This window comes from Cynoglossus semilaevis, chromosome 6 (assembly GCF_000523025.1).
Source record: "Cynoglossus semilaevis isolate Cse_v1.0 chromosome 6, Cse_v1.0, whole genome shotgun sequence".
Lineage (NCBI taxonomy): Eukaryota > Metazoa > Chordata > Actinopteri > Pleuronectiformes > Cynoglossidae > Cynoglossus > Cynoglossus semilaevis.
In genome coordinates, this window is record NC_024312.1 from 18281685 (window position 1) to 18303661 (window position 21977).

Consider the following 21977-nt stretch of genomic DNA (forward strand, 5'->3'; position numbering starts at 1 on the left):
TGTAGCAGTTACAGTACATTCATCCAAATGGTTTCAATGGTTCTCTATTGTTTTTATTAAAGATACTGTGCAAAACATCCAAGTGCATCATTGTAGACTGACACAACAGAAAGTAAGGAAGGCTTTCATCAGCTTCCTAAGCTTTGTGGATAAACTCAGGTGCATATGTGACATCACAATCCAAATACTTGTATACAGAGTTTTCCCCATGCACTGACAACACCACACACCAATCAGAAACTCAGTCAACTGTGTCTGTGTCTCACTAGACAACTGTTTTATTGACTAAGACAAAGGTGCTTCATCTTGTTTATACTGTACGTACCTTACATTGTATGATATTGTAGGTAGTCTGTTCGGTGTAATGCTTCGTGTCAAAGTTTTATTTTAATATTGTGCAAAAACGAGATAGAAAGGGAAATGCAATGCCTTTGCAAGTTGTAAAGTTGTTTACTGAATGCATCTTTAAAGTTGGTTATTAAAGATCTGTATTGTATCTCCCTGTGCTGTGCTCTGTTCTGTCATTGTTTGTTAGCTTCTTGTAGGTGTTCCTGTCTTAATCCCATCGTCTGCAGCTGTCAGTGTATACCTTAAACATTTACGGGTGCTTGAGCAGAAAAACAAGTGCATGCACAGCAGAAGGTTGACTTGACATGTTGTCATCAGATCAACATTCAGCAGAAAACAGTAACATTTATCCAACAGTATGTTTGCTTCTTGGTTTACGAGCACTCTCTCCAAGAGAACAGTGGGCTCTCACTTCTGACACAACTCAGTCCTGTCGCTCTGCTGCCACGTGTGAAGTGGCTTCTACTCCTGTGTGAACATTTTTATTGTCACATAGGAATAAAAAGCCATATCACACAGGGGCACACATGGGGAAACTCACACAGTGGCCCAGTGATTGGTGTGTGACCTGTGAAAACAGTGGGTTATTTTGTTTGTCAGGGGCATTCATTATTTGTCATTATCTTAAGAATTCATGACTAGGACTCAAACGTCTAATCCGAAAACCATGTTTCAATCATTCTTTAAGTTTTTCCGTTTTGCAGTCAACAGTATTAGCTTAGCATTTTAGCAGCCAGACATCAAACCAGAAATAAAAGTGCATATTATCTGTACAGTACATCTCTATAGATTACATACAGAAATATATACATACATACACATATATATTTGTATATGTATATATATATTATGTATGTGTGTGTGAGTTTACTATGCAATTAAAGTGCTATAATGATAAACATTAACAAACCCATCATGTCAAATACTACAATTTAAAAAGCAGCCATGAAGACACATGCTGATTACAACAACATCCTCAAGAAAGTACGGTAGGCGTTTAGTGACGGAGTGGAAAACCGCAGCACTGTTGCTAAAATAACGTTGCTAATTATATTAAGGGAATTCAGGTTTGGCAGCACCTGCCGAGACATTATTTCTAGACCTGCTGAAAATACAGCAAGCATAACTGTCGCTGAGTCGTGGACCACCTCTGTTTCCATCTACCCACTGTGCCAAAAGTTTCACCAGCAAGCTGTGAATCCACGAAGGTGAGACGGCCGCTGTGATACACTGGGGCAGCTATTTTCAGTGCCGTAAAAATGGCACAGTAAACTTTTTTTTGACACACACAAGCTGTGACATGGCCAAATGGTCCAAATGTGTTTTAAAGATAACAAAGATATTTACAATGTGTGTATGAAGAGATGGGGGTGTATAAAAAAAGCAAACCAGCAGAAGCACCTTATTTTACCAATAGGGTGAGTCTGCATTAGTTTCTGAACAATAAAAGCAAAATGAAGCAATTCACACTACAAATATTTTTGCAGGGCCCTTACACCTTTGCCCTAGTGGGGGTGTGTGTATGACTAAACTATGATTTCTTTTCTAGATTTACCTGTAGACATCTTCTAAAATTGTTTTAAATGAACAATCCTCCTGGTATGATGACTGCACCTGCAGCTATGCAATATTACAAACCTATATATATGTATATATGATTGATCCACACCTACAGATTAGGTTACAGTTGGGGATAAGAATACAGTTAGTCCGGATTACAGAGGAAAAAAAGAAACTTATATATACATATATATGTATATATATACACATGATGGGGATATATATATATATATATGTATATATATATATATATATATTGTTTTAAAAGTAATTAATTCATATGTGAGTCATAAATAGTAGCAGAGTAAAACTGTTTGAGAATGTCTTATTTTGAAGGTCTCTCTGTTAATGAATCCACTTCCTGCTGTACCAGGTCATTTCCTGTTCACTCACTCTTCCTGGTTGCACTGAAAGATATACTTGACATATGCTGTTCACATGCTTTGAAGCTCATCCACAGCCATCCGTGTGGAAAACACTGTTGAGGCAATGGCGTAAGTGTATATATTTCATGATGTTAAAAAGCATAAATAGTAAAAAATGTTACAAGATGTAAAAAAAAATATTATTGTAAAATTTGTAATTTAGAAAGGTGACTTTGTACATGCTTAAAAAGGGATATTTTCTGTTGCTTAAAGTTCATACGAAGAGTTATTTCAATGTCATTTTTTTGTAATTGTTTTTTTTTTTTTTTTTTTTTTGATTGCCTGACAAAAGTTTACCTTGGTGTTAGCTCGGTGTTGCTACATACGGTGTTGCTACATAGGATCCTTCCAAGCCAAACACTTTTGTAGTGATTGTAGCATTGTAAACGAGGTTTTGTTTTTGCTCCTGAAACTTCTTCAACTCTGTCAAACATAGTGCGCCCCTAGTAGATAATTAGCATAGGTAGCATTTTGATAAGAATTTCGAGTCTCTATGCTTTTGTTTTACTTTCAAAATGTAATCCTCTACTTCTACTACTCAGAGACTAGTTTGTTGAATACACAGTATTAACGTAACCTGGTAACTCATTTCCATGGTAGGAGTGTAAGGCACGTAGTAGTGCTGATAAGGTTAGCTAACTTTTTTAATGAGTGTATTTACAAAGCAAAACTACACAACTAACTTACACAATAACGTGTTATTCTTTATGGCTTGATTATATATATTTTTTATTTTTACTTCTACACGTTTATCTTCCATCCGTCTTGTTTTCCACTCTACTTTTACCCCAACTTTGTCTTCTCTATCTTTTTCTTCCCTCACTCTCACCCACTGCTCTCTTCTTCTTCTATGCAGTGCTCTGTTGGCTGCCTCTCAGGGAGGTCAGAAGTTCAGGGCAGATAGACATGGGCACGTGGTCAGCGGTAATCACACACAGGCTGAGGAGCCACTCAGGTCAGCTCTGTCGGGAACAGCAGGCTGCAGCCGTCACAGACAAATAAATAGATAAATGGATGGAGAGGAAATTTCGGAGCAAGAGAGAGTAACGTCAGACCATCCATCTCTTTCCACATAGGTGGGACAGAGTGATGAATTTCCACTGGCATCGTCGGAGTACTAGTATCTAAGACCACGTCTCTAAAACTGCCAGTGTGCATGAATAATTCATTAAAGCTGAGTTATTCAGGTACAAATCTACCAACTTCAAAACTATTTTTTCTGACAACTATCAAAACATTTTCACCCCATTAAAAATTCTCTTAGGGAAGCACAGGCAGTAAAATAGACAGGGAAAGTACACTCCCACAAGACGGGCACCTGAAATAGACCGAGTCAGAGGAAGTGGGGCAGTTGTAACATTACCATGAATTACGGAGCAAATGAGCAGCTAAAAATATAAAAAACACAAAGAGGGGAGATAATATGGGAGAATGGCACATTAAACCCAAGCACACTTTGGTAAGTAATGGCCTTTCGGCAGGAAGTCACGGTCTCTTAGTGCCAATGAAGCCTTTATCTGTTCAACCATTTGTCATTTCCCTCAGCACCAGAATGGGAACAGCCTGTACGCAGGAGCCAAAAGTACTAGTGTGATGTTTGCAGAAATAAATGGGGTTACTCTGCAGGGGCTATGCAAACAAATTAAATGTGTGTGTGTGTGTATGTGCACATCTGTTTGTTTGTGTGCGTGTGTATGGTCTTTTGCTCTGAAGCAATGCACCTAACAGCAGGTGTCTGCAGAAAATATGTCAAAGCTCACTTTAACAAAACTCTGTGATAATAAAACCAAACTTTTCAAGATTTTTTTTTTTTCAAATTATTGTACATGAGCAGACATGGGCAAACTACGGTTTGGGGGCTTGGTGCGGCTCGTTCAGTTATTTAATCTGATCCGCCAAACTTTTCCAAATTATATAATTTATTTATAATATCATTATACTTCTGCATTTTCCTTCTGCAATACCCACGTTTCCCCAATAAATGAAGATGATAGTAGAAGATGATAAAATCATTTTAGCCTTTATGCATGACTTTTACATGTTATTTATCTTAATTCACAGAAACGCTCCATCTATCTGCTCCTGACCCGGCCCCCCTGTTCAATTTTAGGACAATTGTGCCCCGTGAGTCAAAAGGTTTGCCCACGCCTGTACTTGAGCATCATATTTTTGAACTCTCAGCAAGCATGTAACAAGAAAAGTAGAATTGAATTAGTACATGTACAGGCATGACATCACATTGTCTTTTGACGCGCCCCACTTTTACTTCACGGCCACTATTCTTTACCCTAATCTTCCTCCACTCTTCCTCTCCTCTTGTATAGAGTGTTCCACCGTGTCTTCCCTCACCGTATCCTCCCTTCCTCCTCCCTCCCGTGCTGCTGTCTCTCTGGCTATCACGGTCTCTGAAGGGAATACCCTGACATTTGATGTGACATGAAACTGGATGTCTATAGCCATTCTCACATCGATGCCCTTGTGAAGTGTAATCCATGCTGCGACTAATTGAGTGACACAGCAGCAGCCCGAGGGAGTGAACCGGTCGCTCCTGGTGAAGATGTGTCTCTGACCTGTTTTTGTTCATTTGTTTCTCAGACAAATTGGGAGTTTTATTCCTCTTAGCGCTCTCTTGTCAACGTTGTACGGTGTTGCGTCCTGTTGAATGTGACCTTGCGTGTCTTTAACAATCTGAACAACAGGGAAGCTATTTTTGCTATAATATGTCATATATTCTACAAAATAGGTCAACACTGTTTTAAAATGACATAAGGGCCCTGTGCACTCGGCGAACCTGAGAGTGGTCCACACACTTTTCAGTGGCTGTTGCTGGATGACTCACCACGTCTATGTCACCTGTCTGACCATCACTTTCTCACCAGTCATTAATTTAACCTGTTACAGTCCGCATGCACACACAAAAAAAGCATTTCCTTTCCTGTCACTAGATTTTATTCTCACTAAATGCCTACGTCCCAAATCTTTGTCACGCTCAATGCTTTTGAAGATCACACATCTTTGGTTTTTGCATTGGATTTTAAGATAAATAACACAGTTACTTCTCCACAAAAAACTTTATGTGTGTGTGTGTGTGTGTCTGTGTGCAGGCTAAAACACCTACACCGAGAACTGTGCTCTCACACACCCCTTGTAAAATATACAAACCCACAAGCGTGGATTTTAAAACACAGACAGGGATCCAGAAGTGTCCATTTACTCGCTCGACCCTCAGGTTGGCTGTGGCACATAGTAACAACCTCTTAATTACTTTGTCAATGACAGGCGGGTGGCAAATGACGGCACAATGGCAGGCACAGCACAACGGAGGGGAATAATGAATGGACCCCAGATGAACACAAACATGACATACATACCTGCAGGATTTCCTTCACCAGGCTCCCCCCTGCCTTGCGCTCCTGTCTCCCTCTTTGTGAAGAGCCTGTTTCTGGAGGAGAGACTGTTCCCCCTTATCGAGTCGGAGACCAGGGCTCAGCTGCAGAGACTGACATCATCCCTTTCAGGAGGCTTTCCCCCTCCCACTATCTGCACCCTCTCCTTCTCGTTCTGCCTTTGTCTCTCTCTCTCTCCCTCTCTCTCGCTTCCGTTACTCTACCGCTCACTCTGTACAGTAGTACGCTCCTCCTATCTCCTCCTCCTCTGCTTCACCTTTTTAATTCTGCTCGTTCTTGGCGTCTTCTTTATTCGGTTCCACTGCAATTTCTCACCACATAAGAGAAAGTTGCACTTAAACTGTGGATTTATTCACACAGCTGATAAAGTATAACTTTATCTGTAGTTTATGTCTGGACTACTATAATACAGCCCCCAGGATTAAAGATTTTCCTATGATAAATTATTGGACATATATATTTAAATGAATAAAACATGTTTTCGAAATATCTTGGTCCCTAGCTGCTTTTCGCTACCTTTATTTTTTGTGGAAAATCAAAGGTCAGAGAAATGAATCAGGATTGTCCAGGGTTAGGGTTAGCCTTCTTTAATCCATTCAATTCTTTTAGATCAGCACGATAAAAGAACGGCATCAGGGAGAATTTCCTCTTCTTTTGAGAAGAATGCCTGCAGTGGTGCCAGCGTTGCTCAGGCTGTTGCTGTCCATGGTGCTGATTACAGCTGAAGGAGACATCACTAAAGACAGCATTGACCCCACAGACTCATGAAAATAGCCTTCGAAGGACCAGAGAGAGAAACACTTCCAGCTGCTACGGCAGCCTCAATAAATACACAGGCACACACTTTCTTCGTCACACACACTCACAGAACCTTTCATCTACCTCCCAGCTTTCTTCTGTGTTTCCCACAGGCATTTTTCTGCGTATCAACCAATTCAGGCTTACATTCATCATTGTAAGGCAACAGTGGCAGCTGGGATTAAAATGGATTAGCCCTATTAAAGAAATGTGTGGTGCATATTACATAGACACGGGCGCGCACACACACGCCCACAATTGATTAAAAAGCCACACACATTCAACGTCACAGTATCACAGACTCACTACTTATACACCGATGTAGTAAAATATGTTAACTCAAACATCCAAAATGCTTTATGGCTGAAAAACAGGAAATGGCTCCAACACATGGACGGACTGTACAGGGCCGACAGGGTGGGTTCACGATCACCTCCGCAGCAGCAGATCAAGGAGGGAGAAGTGCACATGATGGGGATATTGCTGGTTTTCTCTCTCTGGCACAGTGGACTCTTTTTTTGTTGTTGTCTTAACTCTCGTCTCAAGAGGTAGCTTTTAGAATCTCGCCTCCTTGTTTCCATAGTGACACCTTACCGCCTTTGTGCAGAAGAGTGTGTTTCAGGAACACACAAGAAAAGCATAGGGAAGAAGGCAGAGCGGAGGGGGGAGGGGGCGACAACGTGACAACTTAGTTCACATACATTAATTCACTACAAAAAAGGAAAAAGGCTTAAATACACACCACCTGTTGGTCTACAGAAGGGTAAGGTTCGCCGCACAGGGGGATCAAGTCAAGTTAAGTCTCAAGTCTTTGTCCTGAATGGCAAAAAAAGTTGAAAAAAGCAAATTGAATTTCCAAACAAATAGGGCTGATGTTGCACTTCCTAACTTTACAACTAACCAGTCATTTTTTTACAACAGCAAGATACACCTTACTTTTGGAATTGTGAGGTTGAAGGCTTTTGTGATTCAGTTGTGATGCTTTGAGTGTGGATTCAAATGTCGCGTTATCCCGAAAAAAGGGTTTATAGTTGTATAAATACCACAAATACCACAGAAAAGCTGTAGAGTGTTGCCCGTCTGTACTGCAGGCAAGCAAAGGCAGAAACAATGAAAAACACTGTAAATGACCTTCTAGGCTCCAATAATCACCCTGATAAAATACTACCTCATCTAAATCTGTGTGTGTTGTGTGTAATAAATTATTAATTATGGCTATTAAATGGCTGAATTTATCACTTTCAAAACAACCTGGGTGGATTTAGAAGATTGATGGCAGGAACACACGGTGTGCGTGAGTATGTATGTGTGTGTGCCTGCATGTATTTGTGTGGGATTGTACTCATAGATATTTAAGCGCTTTTCTAATGGGAAGAAACTTTCTGAGGTTCTGCTCAAGGGCAGAGTTATGGGAGACACATTTTTGTAGGGTGGCATACACTTATGAGAGTTAATGGATTTTGTCCATTTTTTCTTTTTCTTTTTTTTTTTTTTTTGTGTTGTTGATTTGATTTGATTTTACTAGTCCTAATGGTGACCAAAATATTTTACCCTTTTGTTTATTCTTTATTATTATATGTAGTTTGGAATTAGGATGGCGATGTGATTCATGATCAGTTTAGGTTGACCTGTGCCAGACTAAGTGCTCTTAGCCCTAACCCAAACCATCTGCTTTTTATAGTTATATTGTGTCTTGTAACTGTGGTGCACTGTCACTAGATGGCTTCGGATTTGATACAACCTCATCCCCAAATTCCAGGCTGGGTTGCTTTGGACAAGTCCGTAGGTGTCTCTGCCAGAGCATTATGTGGACAAACACTGCCAAAGGGCTCAACCTACACTCAAAACGTTGAATATATACAGTATAAACTCATGTATACTGGACATACTTTACATACACGTTATATATTGGGTATAGTGAGTTAATGCTTGTAGCTCAGGGACATTGATTGAATTATTAGAGTATATGGTCAATACTGCAGTACACAGATACACAGCTCATGAGCCACCTATTGGGCACCCCTGATAAGTTCTGCTTAGACCCCAGCACCCGGACCATGATATTACAACAAAGTATTTATATATTGAAGTAATATTTTAGGTACAAAAGGAACATATACTGTATGTATAAAGTGTTATATATAATACATAAAACAATACATATATATATATATATATATATTTGTTTTTACCTTTTGGCAGCAGCTCAGCCCACTCTTTTCTACATTAGTAAATCAGCATCAGCCACAAGGACACTGGAGGCTCCGAGGTGACATAAAGTTAACAACACATAAGGGGATTGTCTAAACAAGGATGTCGGCCATCTGAAGCTTGTCACAACTCTTGCGTTTAGTCAAGGATACACCCGACAGATCTAATATAATGACAGATGAGTTAAATGGAGCCTTACGTTAGGCTAGCCTTTTGTGTCCCCTCTTTATCCTTCACAGTCCTGACAAAAGAACGTACGAAGCCGAAGAATAACATTCCAAACTTTCTGAAACAAACTACTGTTCACAAAACGACAAGAGAAATGCAATGCCAAAAACACTTTTTATTACAGTATGTAGATGCAGATATTCAAAATGCAAAAAGTTACAAGTAAGCAACCACTGCAAGATTTTCCAAGTCCTTCCTTATTTATTTTACCCATTTTAAATGATAATTACATAATATAACATTTTTTTCAGCACTGCAACACTCATTGCTCCACCATTTGAAGTTGCTGTAACCTCCGAGGAAGGCTGCGTTGCATTGTAAAGTTCTGGTTGTCACCGAGACTTGAAGTTGCTGCTCCATGTGATTCCTACTGTGTATGACTGCAGGCAAGTCAAGTAAGGCTACAGATGAGGGTGTAGTCTTCTCTTGACTTTCTCATTTTGTTCTGAATCAATCCCCAGAGTGTAACAATACCTATTTCTCCCTGTATAATTGGACTGGAAGACAGGGCCCATCTGAAGTCCGCAGATGAAAGCTGCTCCTGACAATGGAGTGTCTGGCCTGTGACATGACTTGAATAAGGGAGAGATAAGCCTGTCCATGCTCACACACATCCACAAAGGCACACACACACCTTTGTTACTGTCTAAGAAGCAGCAGAGGGAATCAAGTAATGCAATGTGCAAGATGATCTGCAATTTGATTTTTTTTTATCTTTAGAGACAAAACAAAAGGAAGCAGCTAATTGCATGTACTCAGTTTGCATACCAACTATCTGCTGTGATATTCTAGATTCTGCTCGCTGCCTATTAAAAAACCCTGACAGACTGTAACTTTGAATAGCTGCCAGTAAAACAACTTATTATTCCGTTTCCCCTGCATCCCCGCCAAGCTTATTTATATCCGTGTGAGGGTGTGCATGTAATATCGTACAGTACATCTTTATGCATTGAAACCCACACACACAAGCACAAATGCGATTCACACACACGGACACACATCTGCATCGACGACACAAATCAATATGTACACATAAGTGCAACACGTACATCCACTTTACAACTTCTGCCCCCAAAAGGACAAAATGACTTTTCATATATTTGCTGTTTACTTTATCGCCACGGAAACCATGATTACTCAAACCCCTCACTTGCATTAAAAGCGTCTTCCGCTGTCTTCCCCGCTTAGACTCCTTCCTCCCTTTTCCCCTCTGTCACCACCAAATGTAATTTGGTCCGACAAGTAAACATTCCTAACAAACAGAGCTGTGCTCACAGAACCCATTTGGTTCTGAGTAATAGGGCTGAAAAATAAAGCTTTGGCTAAAAAAATGACTGTGTATTCAACATGTTTTAGTAATAATTACAGCCAGTGGCAGAAACCTATATGGTGCCTAAATCAATGCCATTGCAAGCCTGGTAGTAAAATGTTTCTCTGAACAGAACATTGATTTATCTCCATGACGTTGGCTGCTCTCGAATGACACCCACTGTGCCAGAGCGTAGACTATGACGAAGGTCTGCGTAAATGGACGTACAAAATAACAGGGAGACTTTATAACAGCATACGACATAATGACAATACTTTTCCTTTTGCCTGGTGAAGCCCCTTCACATCCCTGAACATGGTCTAGTGGAGACCATGGCTGAATGTTTTCTCTTTTTTTTTTCTTTTTTTTTTTTTACAAATAATTTTTTTACTTGTTTACTTCAACTGTATGAAAAGCAGTGTCATTCAATGGTTAGAATGCCAAAGTGGTACATTGTTTATCCTTTCTGTTCTGCAACAGTAGGGGCCTAAAACCTGTGGCAAAACAAACACAAAGATCAATTGCATTACCTCCATTTTGAATTGGTTTTGACCAACTGGGCATTGATGAAAATGGGGCCAGCGTTGGTGAAAGAACATGAAGAGGTAGCAGTGTTAGGAGACATTGAGGGAATAGCTAAGAACTGTGAAAGGAAAGATGATAACTGGTAGAGGTAGAGAACTGGTGATGGAGAGAAGGACAGTGGAGGTTTTGTTTGGACATGTTTTAAAGCTGTATGTTGCAGCTGAGAAGAGGAATAGAGTTAACACCAGCAATGAAGAATGTCTCTTAAGTAAGAGAAGGGTCAAAGGCTGGCCGTAAGGATGTGTTTTTAAATGTTGTCCATTTATACCCACAACAAATGTGTAGGCACGTCATTCAGCATCTCTGCTTCATCGAAGACGATGTTGTGTCTAACATGTGGACAAATACTTCACCTTTTTTTGTGCAGAATGTTTACTGCCTGTCTTCTTGTGCTTATGATTCGTGATTCGAGTCATGATTTGCAAATGAATTGTCTTTGACTGGTCTGCCATTCCACGGAGCTGTGGTAGAGGAGTGAGAAAGACAGACTGCAGCGGTCATGATGGTGAAGGGAACAAAAATGACAAGACAACTATGAGATAGTATTGCAATGAAGAGAGAAATGCAGAAAGACAGATACTTAAGGTTGTTGCGAAACAGGTGGAAATAGCTGTGTCAATTTTTTTCTTTTAGAAAGAAAGAAGAAAATGAAGTTTTTATACAAGAGAAGATTATATTCTGTACAGGATAAACGAAGGAGGAGTGTAATTACTTTTAATAATATAACTGTGATGTTCCAATGTATAATTAGTCAAACAAATTAACAGATTCGTTTTTGAAGAAAGGCTTAAGGCAGACCGATCTGTTCAGTGAGCAGCAGCTTGGCTACATACTACAGCTGTGAGTTTGGCCTTGAGAGTGATGGTAGGAAGTACAGAGAAGGTCGGAAGCAGCTACATTGTTTCTTACTAGAGCCTGAGATGCTAAGGTAGTGACCAGGATGGACAGGATCAGAAATTAGCAGATCAGAATAACAACTAAGGTTAGACAGATTGGATTAAAGTAAGGCTTCAGGTTGACTTTTTTTTTTTTTTGATATATGCTAAGGAGAAATAGAAGATAAAGTGGACAAAACGTTTTGGAGGTGGAGCCGGCAGAAAGGTAAGAAAAGAAAAAGTTCCTAGAAAAGATTAATGGATGTTCTGAAGGAGGTCATTATGACGGTGAGTGTATCTGTAGAGGGAGGCGGGGGCAGAGAGAGGGAAGAGCAGATAATCCAGACTGTAGATATTGAAGGAAAATTGATTGATTAATCAGAATGATGAGAACACACAATGCAGAAAGGCTGCAGTGATCACGCACACAAACCACAGTGAAAATATTTCATCATCCTGATTGTTTCATGAACAATCAGGATGATGCCTCCATAAAACAATTTGAAGGCCATATGCCTTCGTAGCATGATTTCTCTTATTGTGTTAAAAACTGAGCTTGTGTTACAATTAATGTAACTGAGCTTGTGTTACAATTAATTAACATTCATTTAACCACATAATACAGTGGTTTTCAAGGTAGGGGCCACTCGGGGTCACTAGGGTGGGAGGGAAGTTTTTTTTTTTTAACCATTTGTTTTAACCATTTTGTCCTAAACATAGTAAACTATGTTAATCATCAGATTCTCAAGTTTCCAATAGCAACTGAACGCACCTCGTGTAATTTATTATAAAAGTTGACATTCATTAACATATTTTGTAGCATAGTCTGTGGGTTTGTAAAGGGGGTCTCCGTCCAGAAGCTAATGCTGTTTGAAGGGGCCTTGGCTTGGAAAAGTTTGGGAACCCCTCTTGTAATACACATGCATGTCTTACATCTACACCAGGGGTTTCAAACGTATAGCCTGTTGGATGAATTTTGAAAATTAAAAGAAACACAAAAACACTTCATGTTCAGGAAAATGTTGTAAAATATTTTTAATAAGAACAAATGTCTTCTATATACTTGTTCTTGTTTGCATGAAAACAAAGCTGGACCTATTGTTATTTAAGGTCGCCCATCGCTGTATCATGGTTCGGCCGTCACATGTCAGTGTTGCAAGAAATAACCTGTATGTATAGGTGAATGAGATTTGTGAGATTTGAGATTTGTTCATTCTTTTGCCGTATTTCACACCCTACAACGCCTCCTAAAGGGTCCAAAAAGAGTTAATATATACGTAAATAACATGATAACCATTACGTCTCTACTTCACAGTTTTTCACAGTGGCAGAGTTTGGAAGTCAGACTGAAAGGACAAACACTGGCATTATCACTGGATTAGCTAACAATGGAAATTGCAGAACAATGCTGAGGTCCACAAATCATCCCAGAACCAGGAAGAGCTGGACTGTATTGGACTGCTTTACACAGAAGAGCAGACGTCCAAGATATTGTGCCAGACAGAAAAGACAATACAACTGTGTGTACTTGTGTGTGTTTACAGGTTTGTGAGGTTTAATTCTGGGGAAAGCTGTGCGAATAATATAATGATTTCTCCCAAAGCTTAGTGTAGCCATCATGCTACACAACTCTGAGACAGTGGTCAGCACCAGCAGGTGGTATGATATGGCTGAAGTGTAAGTGGCTTGCAGAATGCAAGATAGCCTGTCAGCAGGGAACCCTTTGGGGAGCAGCATCGCACCATGTCTGGCTGCAGAATGGCCTTTACTCTCTCGCTCCTCCTCTGCCTCAGACACAGTGTGTGTCTAAAACTGCGCAGAGGCTCATTTCTCTTGTTTGTGTGTGTGTGTTTGTGTGTGTGTGTGTGTGTGTGTGTGTGTTCACATGAGTGTGCTAAAGCGAGAGAGGAACAGGGTGTTAGTTGGTTGGTGTAAATCTCTCTCCAGCAGCACGTTGGGATGGCTGTTTGGGGACTGGTTGGGGAGCTGGCTCACAGGACCTCAGACTGATGAAGTGATGGTGATGGATGGCGGCAATAAAGGCCTGGATGTCCTGTCTGTTGGTAGTGATGAGACTGGTATGAATCACCGGTTTGGGGCTGTGGAACATGACGCTGCTCAAATCTCAGTAACTCCACACTGCCACCTATCCTTTCTGCATTCTGACTCAGTGTATGGTGATATGGCAACCTAAAGCTTGAGATACTTTAAGCTTGACATTTTTAAAAATAACTATTCTACACTATAGTTAATTGTGGACGTTTCAGTTCTTATTATACATTGAATTTACTGACTTGACTTCTTTCACTCTCTTAGACACTTTCTAAATTCCATCACATTTGTTTTTAATGTAAAGGATTTTCCCCTATATATATATATATATATATATAACAGTGTGAGGTACTGTGCCAGAGAATTATGTTTCATTTAGAAAATAATAAATCTCAGCATAAGGCACCGAAAATAGATCTGCTACCTAATTACAAATGTGAATGTTGTGAAAAGATTTACAAAGTCAGGGAAATTGTTTGTGCTGCTATCTATCTATCTATCCATCTATCTATCTATCTATCTATCTATCTATCTATCTATCTATCTATCTATCAAATTTAAATATTAAAAGTGTATTCTTACCATATTAGTCGGTGCTATTACACACTTCGTAACCTTTAAAAACAGCATGAACAATCATCACAGATTTGTAAACAGTTCATTCGTTTTCTGTGCATGCAGCACTTGATTAGTGATTGCTCTGCACACCAGGAAAAACTCCAATCAGCTCAGTCAGTCGTTCCTGGTGAATGGGATCACTTGAATAAAGGAAGGGCATTGGAAATTACAGTGTTTGTGTCAACATAACAAGTAAATGATTTCAGATGATGATTGGTAGCTGTCGGTGCTGAGGTCCTGCATTTGTGGTGAGTGTGGAGCCCTGGGGCTTGGTAAAGTGCCCCCACCCACCCACCCCCCATGAATATTCATCCAGCTCACAGTTTCTTCAAATTCAGCTGAAAACACATCTGTATGAAGTCCCTTCTATGCCTTCTCTCCTCTCCTTTTTTAACTGTCCAGGTGTTTTTTTCCCTTCACACTTGGCTGTCTGCCAGAGAGAAAACCATTCTCATTAAAATAAAAAAGGACATTTCTTTTGCTCCCTGAACTAACGAGGCAGAGGTCAGGCTGTGGATGATTGTGAATTCACTCCTCTGTGCACATTCAGCAGGGTCACGTCTGATGATTGTGGGATTGCTCTTGCTTTGTACTGTGGTTACAGAGCAAGTGGATGAGGGGGGTACAAAAATGCCAGCAAAAGAAGTGTGCTGAAGGTTGCTCTTTGGGTCTGTTCCTTCCCCCGTCCTCCTGCCTGTCAGGAATCTGGAGTTTCTTGGGCATCTTTCAACACTTTATCAGACCTGCAGGCTTCACGGAACTGTCCCCCGATTACGGTTAGGCAGAGAGTGCTTGACTGACAGGCCTTGCCCTCAGTGGTCCCTGGGGGGATTGGGATGGGGGGATTTGTGACGGCTGCACTGACTACTTCTCTTACAATTTTTCTCCAGGCTGGTTTCATACTGTCAGGCTTAGAGAAAGCTCTCTTTGCATAATTCATTAGATCTCCTCTCTTTTTTCACTCTTGGCTGCTGTGTGGCAGGCCCAATAGCTCCATTGTTTAAGAAAAAATAATACCTTAATGTAACTTGTCAAAATATGTTAACACCGTCTACTGTTCATGCCGACCTTTTGGAAACTTCAGTTTCTTGAACATGCTATTCAGCACATCAAATGCAAAAATAATGACTAGAATAAAAACATATTGCACATATTGCCAAGCATTCAAAAACTCAAATAAATGGCCTATCAGGACAGAACAACTAATATTACCTGTCACTTTGAATTTATGACCAGGTGAAGTTGATTCATTAATAATCATTATAACTGTCAGAAATAAACAGTTTCAGCTATAAGTCTGGAAGAGAGAAGGGAAACTGCTACACATGTTTATTCTCTACCAAACAGTGGAAAAGCCATTTATGTAGTCATGGCTCAGCGTGATACATGGAATGGTGTTCTTTCAAATGTGTACACCCGCATACAAATCCATCAGCTAAGCTGTTGGATACGTATGTCTGTATTCAAATCTGTCAAGGGATTGTTTATTTTTTGAACACAGTATGCTTTTCTGATAGGTCAATTCTGTCTGTCAGATGACTAAAGAGGGATCTATATATATACCTTAGAAGCGTCAATGAAGTAGTGAATAATCATTACCTATGTTACATACCTAATGAAACTGTCAAAGCATATTGCATTGTGTTACAGATAATCAATGTCAATTTTACCATGTCAACGACAGTCTTGTTAACATCAAATTTCAACATATTGCAGGACACTTTGTATTCGTCAACCCTTTCTAGAGTAAAAACAAATATTGCACATTCAAATTATCTGTTAAGTATTTTGCTGCAAGACTTGTTTTAATACCAAAGTCATTTTTTTTGTCATTTAACAAATATTTTATTAAAACTTCATGGTGGTTATCTTGGCATTTCAGAAGGACGGTTGTGATGATGTGAAGTGAAGTCATGCAGCTGCAATAACTGCAGGTGCCCCAAAACATGTAGCCAAGTGCTAAAAACTACAAAAACCATCATATCTGAACATGTGAAAGTATTACCAAAAACAAGCAAGACTATAGTCTTACTATCATGAAAAAAATGGAAAAAATAAAAAGTCCCAAAAATGCCTCAAAATGCAAGTTTATACTGTAAAACATATTGCCAAGCATTCAAAAACTCAACGTCTAACCTGAGGAAACATGTTGTGGTAAGTTTGACCTAAAATCTAAACATCACTAAAAAAAAGATGTAAGTTGACAAACTTTATATTTTATTTTTAAAGAATAAAAATGTTGCTGTTTAATGGGTGAATCCAACTGTCTCAAGTAACTTATTTTCGTTGCATGGTGGTGTGACGATAGATAGACAGATGTACTTTATTGATCCCAGGCTGGAAATGGTGGATTATTTGAAAGAAATACTTTAACAAATTTATTTTCATTACATTTTTTATAGGTTGAATCCAGCTGAAATGGGATTTTTGGTCAAGTACGCTGCTGTGATGAAGCCTGTTGCCATGGCCCTTAATATCCTCCAAGAGTAACCATCTGTACATATGGCCTCGTACCAGTTGCGGGACAAGCTGAAGAGGCTGGATTCATCTTGTGCAAAATGTGTACACCTCTTGTTCACGCCCTGCAGAGAGGGATCGAGAAACGTTTTGGAGACCTCACGAAATAGCCAGAGCTGGTTGCAGCAACAATAGACATTTACATAAACCTGTATAGTGTATCAGTGACAAACCACAGGGTGGAAACAGTTAGAAGCTCAGGTATTCTTTTAATGTCAAACATCAGCAACTTGACAGCCTATACAGTAGAGGGGTAAGAATAACCCACTGTAATGATTTTGAAAATGATATATGATTTATCTTGCCACAGGCCTCGACATGGATGATGTCAACAGTACAAACAGCGGCCACTCTGATTAAGATTTTTAAAACAACAAGAATGGATGGATTGTATACAGAATCACATATAAACAAACTTACAAACAGGAAGGCATGTTGTATTAATAACCTGTATTAGCAGAGTTAAATGTGAATATTAATCACATAATGATGCAGTACAGAAGTGTGTTATAGGGACAAAAACAGGTCATATTCTCTACTTTGGCAGCACTGCCTTACAGTACTGCTGTAACATATATCTCTGTGATAATCCAACTCAAGAAAAAAAAGAATGTGAATGTCAGCGGTCAACTGTAGGGGGCGCGCTGATATTGGAACGTTTGTATAACGGCAATAGTAATACGTTGCACGGCCCTTATTTCCGGATCCGGCGTACCTGACACAAGTGTTAGCCATTTGGACTTCAAGCGGGTGTTCAAGTTAAAACGGTGGCTACATTTGATTGATTGTAATGGTGGGTTTTTGCAAACAATTGTCCGTTGTATTTTGTTTCAAATGTTAGTCATTCGGTCGGGACCGTTAGTGCAATTTACGCTAGCATGTGTCTCGGCAGCTAACGTTAGCTTTTGAAGTTTAAATGATTCGTAGTTAGTTTTTCGTTCTAAATAATGAATATAGAGTTGTCGTGGTAAATAAGGAATTGGCCTTTGACAGGAGTTTGTGCTGGGCTGATGCATCTTTTTGAAAATATGAAATGAACTTGCAAATGTGGCTTTTCTGTACAGAAACCCATCCTACTGCAGGGCAACGAACGCTCCACCACACGCATGAAGTAAAACGTAGGAGACCTTCAGTTTTCCGTCGCTAAAGATCCGAGTAGCAGAGTAATCCTCTGCTAGTTTTAATTGCAGTTGTGTTACAAATATAAGGCTATGTGCCCTATAGTGTGTATGATATAAAAATCATAATGTAATCATGAAAAGGGGACACGAGTAAGGCCAGTATAATTTTCATTCAGATTATAAGGAAAGCAGTGCAACATGAGTTTCTACCTAAGGTTATTGGTGACACCAGTAGTGTTAGAGCAAACCAATGCCATGATTGAATTGAAGCCTTTTAATATTTAACTTCAACAATGTCTCCCCACACAGGTGGCCAACATGTGGTATGACTCGATTCCTAAAATGCACACACCGGTGCTGTGCGCTGCATCGACTGTCACTGTATCCTTTCATTTTATTTCACTCACTATTGTGTCTTCACCATAATGTCATAAGTCTATCACTAATAATTAGCGATAAGAAGCCCCTAACATTTCCTGAGTAGTCAGAAAATATAACCAATGTGAACTCAAACAATAAACGAAATAAACAAGAGAACTGGCATAACTTCAACGATTGTTATGACATTAAAGGTTATGTTAGCATGCAACAGTAGTGCTGTGAAACCAATAAAAGCATAATAATTGTAATATTGTGATTAATTGTTTGACAGTCATTGTACCAAGTAAATGTGTAATCGTGACACAGTTGACCCTAGCGTGCTACAACGATACACGTTCCCTAACTGGCTCTTCTCAGGCGACTCCAAAAATGTTTTGACAGGATCAGCTGAAACAGCTGTTGACTGTGGGACTGCGAGACCAGTGGGTGAAAAGAAAATGTTTAGATAGATAGATAGAACTTTGTGAATCCTTCAGGAGTTACAGCAGCAAAATAACAATAAAAACACACAAATAAAGTAAAATACAAACATAAGTAGCAGCACACTGTTAGTAAATATGGGGAAACTATAGTGGATGTTATTATGGATTATGTTTTTGTTGTACTATTGTTATACTAAACTAAATTGGTGTGATGTGTATGTATAGAAAACTATACCACATTATACCTATGTGTATATAAACAGAACTAGTATAAAAAATAAATATATATGAAAGCTATATAGGTGGTTCCAGCAGACATATTAGTGTATGAGTGTTTAAGTGTATTTTGGATAATTTTCTCTCAAGTGTTTTATATTTTGGTTCCATGTCCCTTCTTTATTGTCTGCTGTCAGAGCATGCGGGTTCGATTTCAGCGGCAACATCAACATGTTTTCCACAGACAAGCAGATGGGCTATCAGTGTTTCATGAACTTCTTCGACTTGAGTGATCCATAATAGATCGGTAGTTAATCGTCACACACAATGTAAACAAATTAACACCGTAAAATAAAGTAGACTGCAGATAGTACACAGTCTTGCCTGATTAGTGCTAAAGAAATTGTTTGCACACACTTTTATAGAAATCAAATAGAGGAAGGAAATAATTAATCACCGACAGAATCTTTTGTAGAGCTTGTGATAATGGGGAACTTTTTTTTTGTTTATTTGTCAACATTCCAGAGAAGTCCTGAAGAAAGCTAAGGAGCACAGCAGGCACATCGACATCCAGATGACTGTAGACCTCACCATATTTATCAGTGCCTCAAAGGACAACACCGCCAAGGTGAGAACTCTTATGTAATTGATTGTCATAACAGTTGTTGAAAAATGTTATAAAGTCATCAGAATGACACCTGGTTGGCCATCAAGAAGAACGCCCAGAGAAGAGATTTGTTTTAAACCTTAAAAATGAAACTTGAGTTTTTAGTTTTTGAAGGTGAATAAAGAAGAGATTTGTCTATGAAGATTCTCAGTCATCCAGGTCATGGTTGAAGAGTTCCGTTAGGTAACTGGACATGAAATGTTTTCTAGAAGACGTTTGGCCTCTCATCCAAGAGGCTTCTTCAGTTCTAACTGGTGGAGGTTACAGTACAGCAAATATATACTGTGGGTGTGACAACAAATAAAGCTACTTCAGGTCCCTCCTGTCAGGTGGGCAGTGGAAACAGTCGTTAGCAGTCCGATGGGTCGTTGTAATCCTCATCAGAATAGTTTCAGTATGTGGGTGATAGGTTGTGTCTTAGCCCACCTCCTCTGTTGAGTGAAAATGTCATGTCCAACAGAAGTCTTTAACATAGTAGAGTTATTGTTTATATATGTATGGAATTGTGAGATGACCTTCCAGTCATTTGTGCTCCAAAGTAGAACAACAGAAATAAGTGAATGGAAACAAATTTATTTGAAGGTATTTATTGGTAGTTTATTATACAAGTATGTGTAAACTGAAATAGACATTGACAATTTGCTGTGGGTTACTTTGTGTCCACTTGTCCCATTTATTTACAATGAAATTTTTCTTCAGTCTAGGCATGTTGGTCAATCTGTCCGTACTACAGATCTCTCGTAATGTGAATCCACTGACTTATGTATTTATACTGAAATAGATTTTAGAATATTTGAAGTAGATCTTGAAATGAGTGGTACAGTTTGAAATGAACTGTCTGTTTTGGTTTTGTTACTTTTCAATGTTGACACACTGCAGTCCAATAAAGCTAAGTGACTTGACTGTGACTTTAAGGCCTTGAAGAGAGATTAGTGCTTAAATAAAAGTTTGCGTAGTCCAAAGTTGACTGTGTGAGGCTGTTAAAGACTCTAAGTCAGCCATCCAGATAGTGAAGTAATGAAATTTGTTTGTTTTGGAGTCCAAGACGTGGACTGATGATGTTGTGCAAATGACTGAGTGCTATGTGTTGTTGTCACAGCTCTTTGACTCTGGATAGCATCAAGACTTTTAAAACCAAGAGACTGGTGACACCATTGTTGTCGTTGTGCATCCTTAGATCAACTCCCTAGATCAACAGTGACATTGTACCTTTCAATTGTGTTTGTAGGTGGTTATGGGAGGAGGCCACGGAAGTGACCACAACTTCCACCAGGCGAGGTTAGTTGGAGTGGTGTTTCCAGAGTATTATTGTGCAGTTGAGTAAAGCATTCAGTGACTGTTGTCTTCAGCTGAACAAAAGAAACAGATGTAACTTATTCCATTGTGGTGTTAGCATTAGCACTGAAGAAGCCATGACTTTGTTAAAAACAGACCTTTATGTAATGTTGTTTTATTGAATTGTGTAACTTGAGCTGTATTTGATTGCTATTGTCACTAGACAGTGCAATAGAGAGAGTAACTTTATTTGAAGCAGATCACTTCTTGTTTGTTGGACTTGTCATTACAAAGTTGTAGTGACTTTCATTGTGTAACTTGATTGCTATTGACACTTTTTTTTTGACTTAGTGTTTTTTTTAGTTCAATTCTTGACTTAGTTACGTAGTGCAATCATTGTGTAACTTGATGTCTTGTAAACCTTCCAATAAAAGAAAATTGTTGGAGCTTTGTGTCCATTATTATATTTATAATGGTTATTTGAAGATATTGAGCCAAAGTGAATGGGGTTTACCATTGCCCTTTTTGGCGTGCATTGTTAAAGTCAAGGTTGTAGGTAAAGGAAAAGAAAGAAAAACAGAAAAGGAAAAAAAAAATTTAATTTAAATTTATTTTAATTTTTGTTAGTTATGTAAAAACTATCTAGTAAAAAATAAGCTAAAACTAAGTTACAAACCAACCAGAATACTTCCACAATGAACAGAACAATAACATCATTTTACTCTTTTAATAGCAAAACACTTCACATTTACAAAACATGCATTCAATCACAAAGTCCATAGATACACATCAGATGACAGACAGATCACATACAACCACCACACATGCTCACAGGATTCAACGAAGGTCCCATCATCAGGAATGGAACAACTTGGTTAAACCTCTTTGTTTGGACTGAAACACAAGATAAAATGAAGACAACATTCCATACAAATTCAAACACTTGGCAGCATGTTTTAGGA

At 39.1% G+C, this 21977-nt stretch overlaps 2 long non-coding RNA genes across 4 annotated transcripts; both read left to right on the plus strand.

Moving 5' to 3' along the window:
* Positions 1-2254: 2254 nt before the first annotated feature.
* Positions 2255-6221, plus strand: LOC103380528 (uncharacterized). 2 transcript variants are annotated; one of them, XR_003049955.1, is made up of 2 exons: positions 2255-2402; positions 3190-6221. It is a non-coding gene; the product is annotated as an uncharacterized LOC103380528 (long non-coding RNA). The 2 variants fall into 2 exon arrangements; XR_521683.3 differs by having other exon boundaries at positions 5613-6221.
* An 11385-nt stretch (positions 6222-17606) lies between these two features.
* On the plus strand, positions 17607-21789 carry LOC103380529 (uncharacterized). Of its 2 annotated transcripts, XR_003049922.1 has the most exons (7): positions 17607-17726; positions 17998-18051; positions 18364-18435; positions 18793-18857; positions 19271-19380; positions 19599-19701; positions 20969-21789. It is a non-coding gene; the product is annotated as an uncharacterized LOC103380529 (long non-coding RNA). The 2 variants fall into 2 exon arrangements; XR_521684.3 differs by lacking the exon at positions 17998-18051 and having other exon boundaries at positions 17616-17726.
* Positions 21790-21977: the final 188 nt, after the last annotated feature.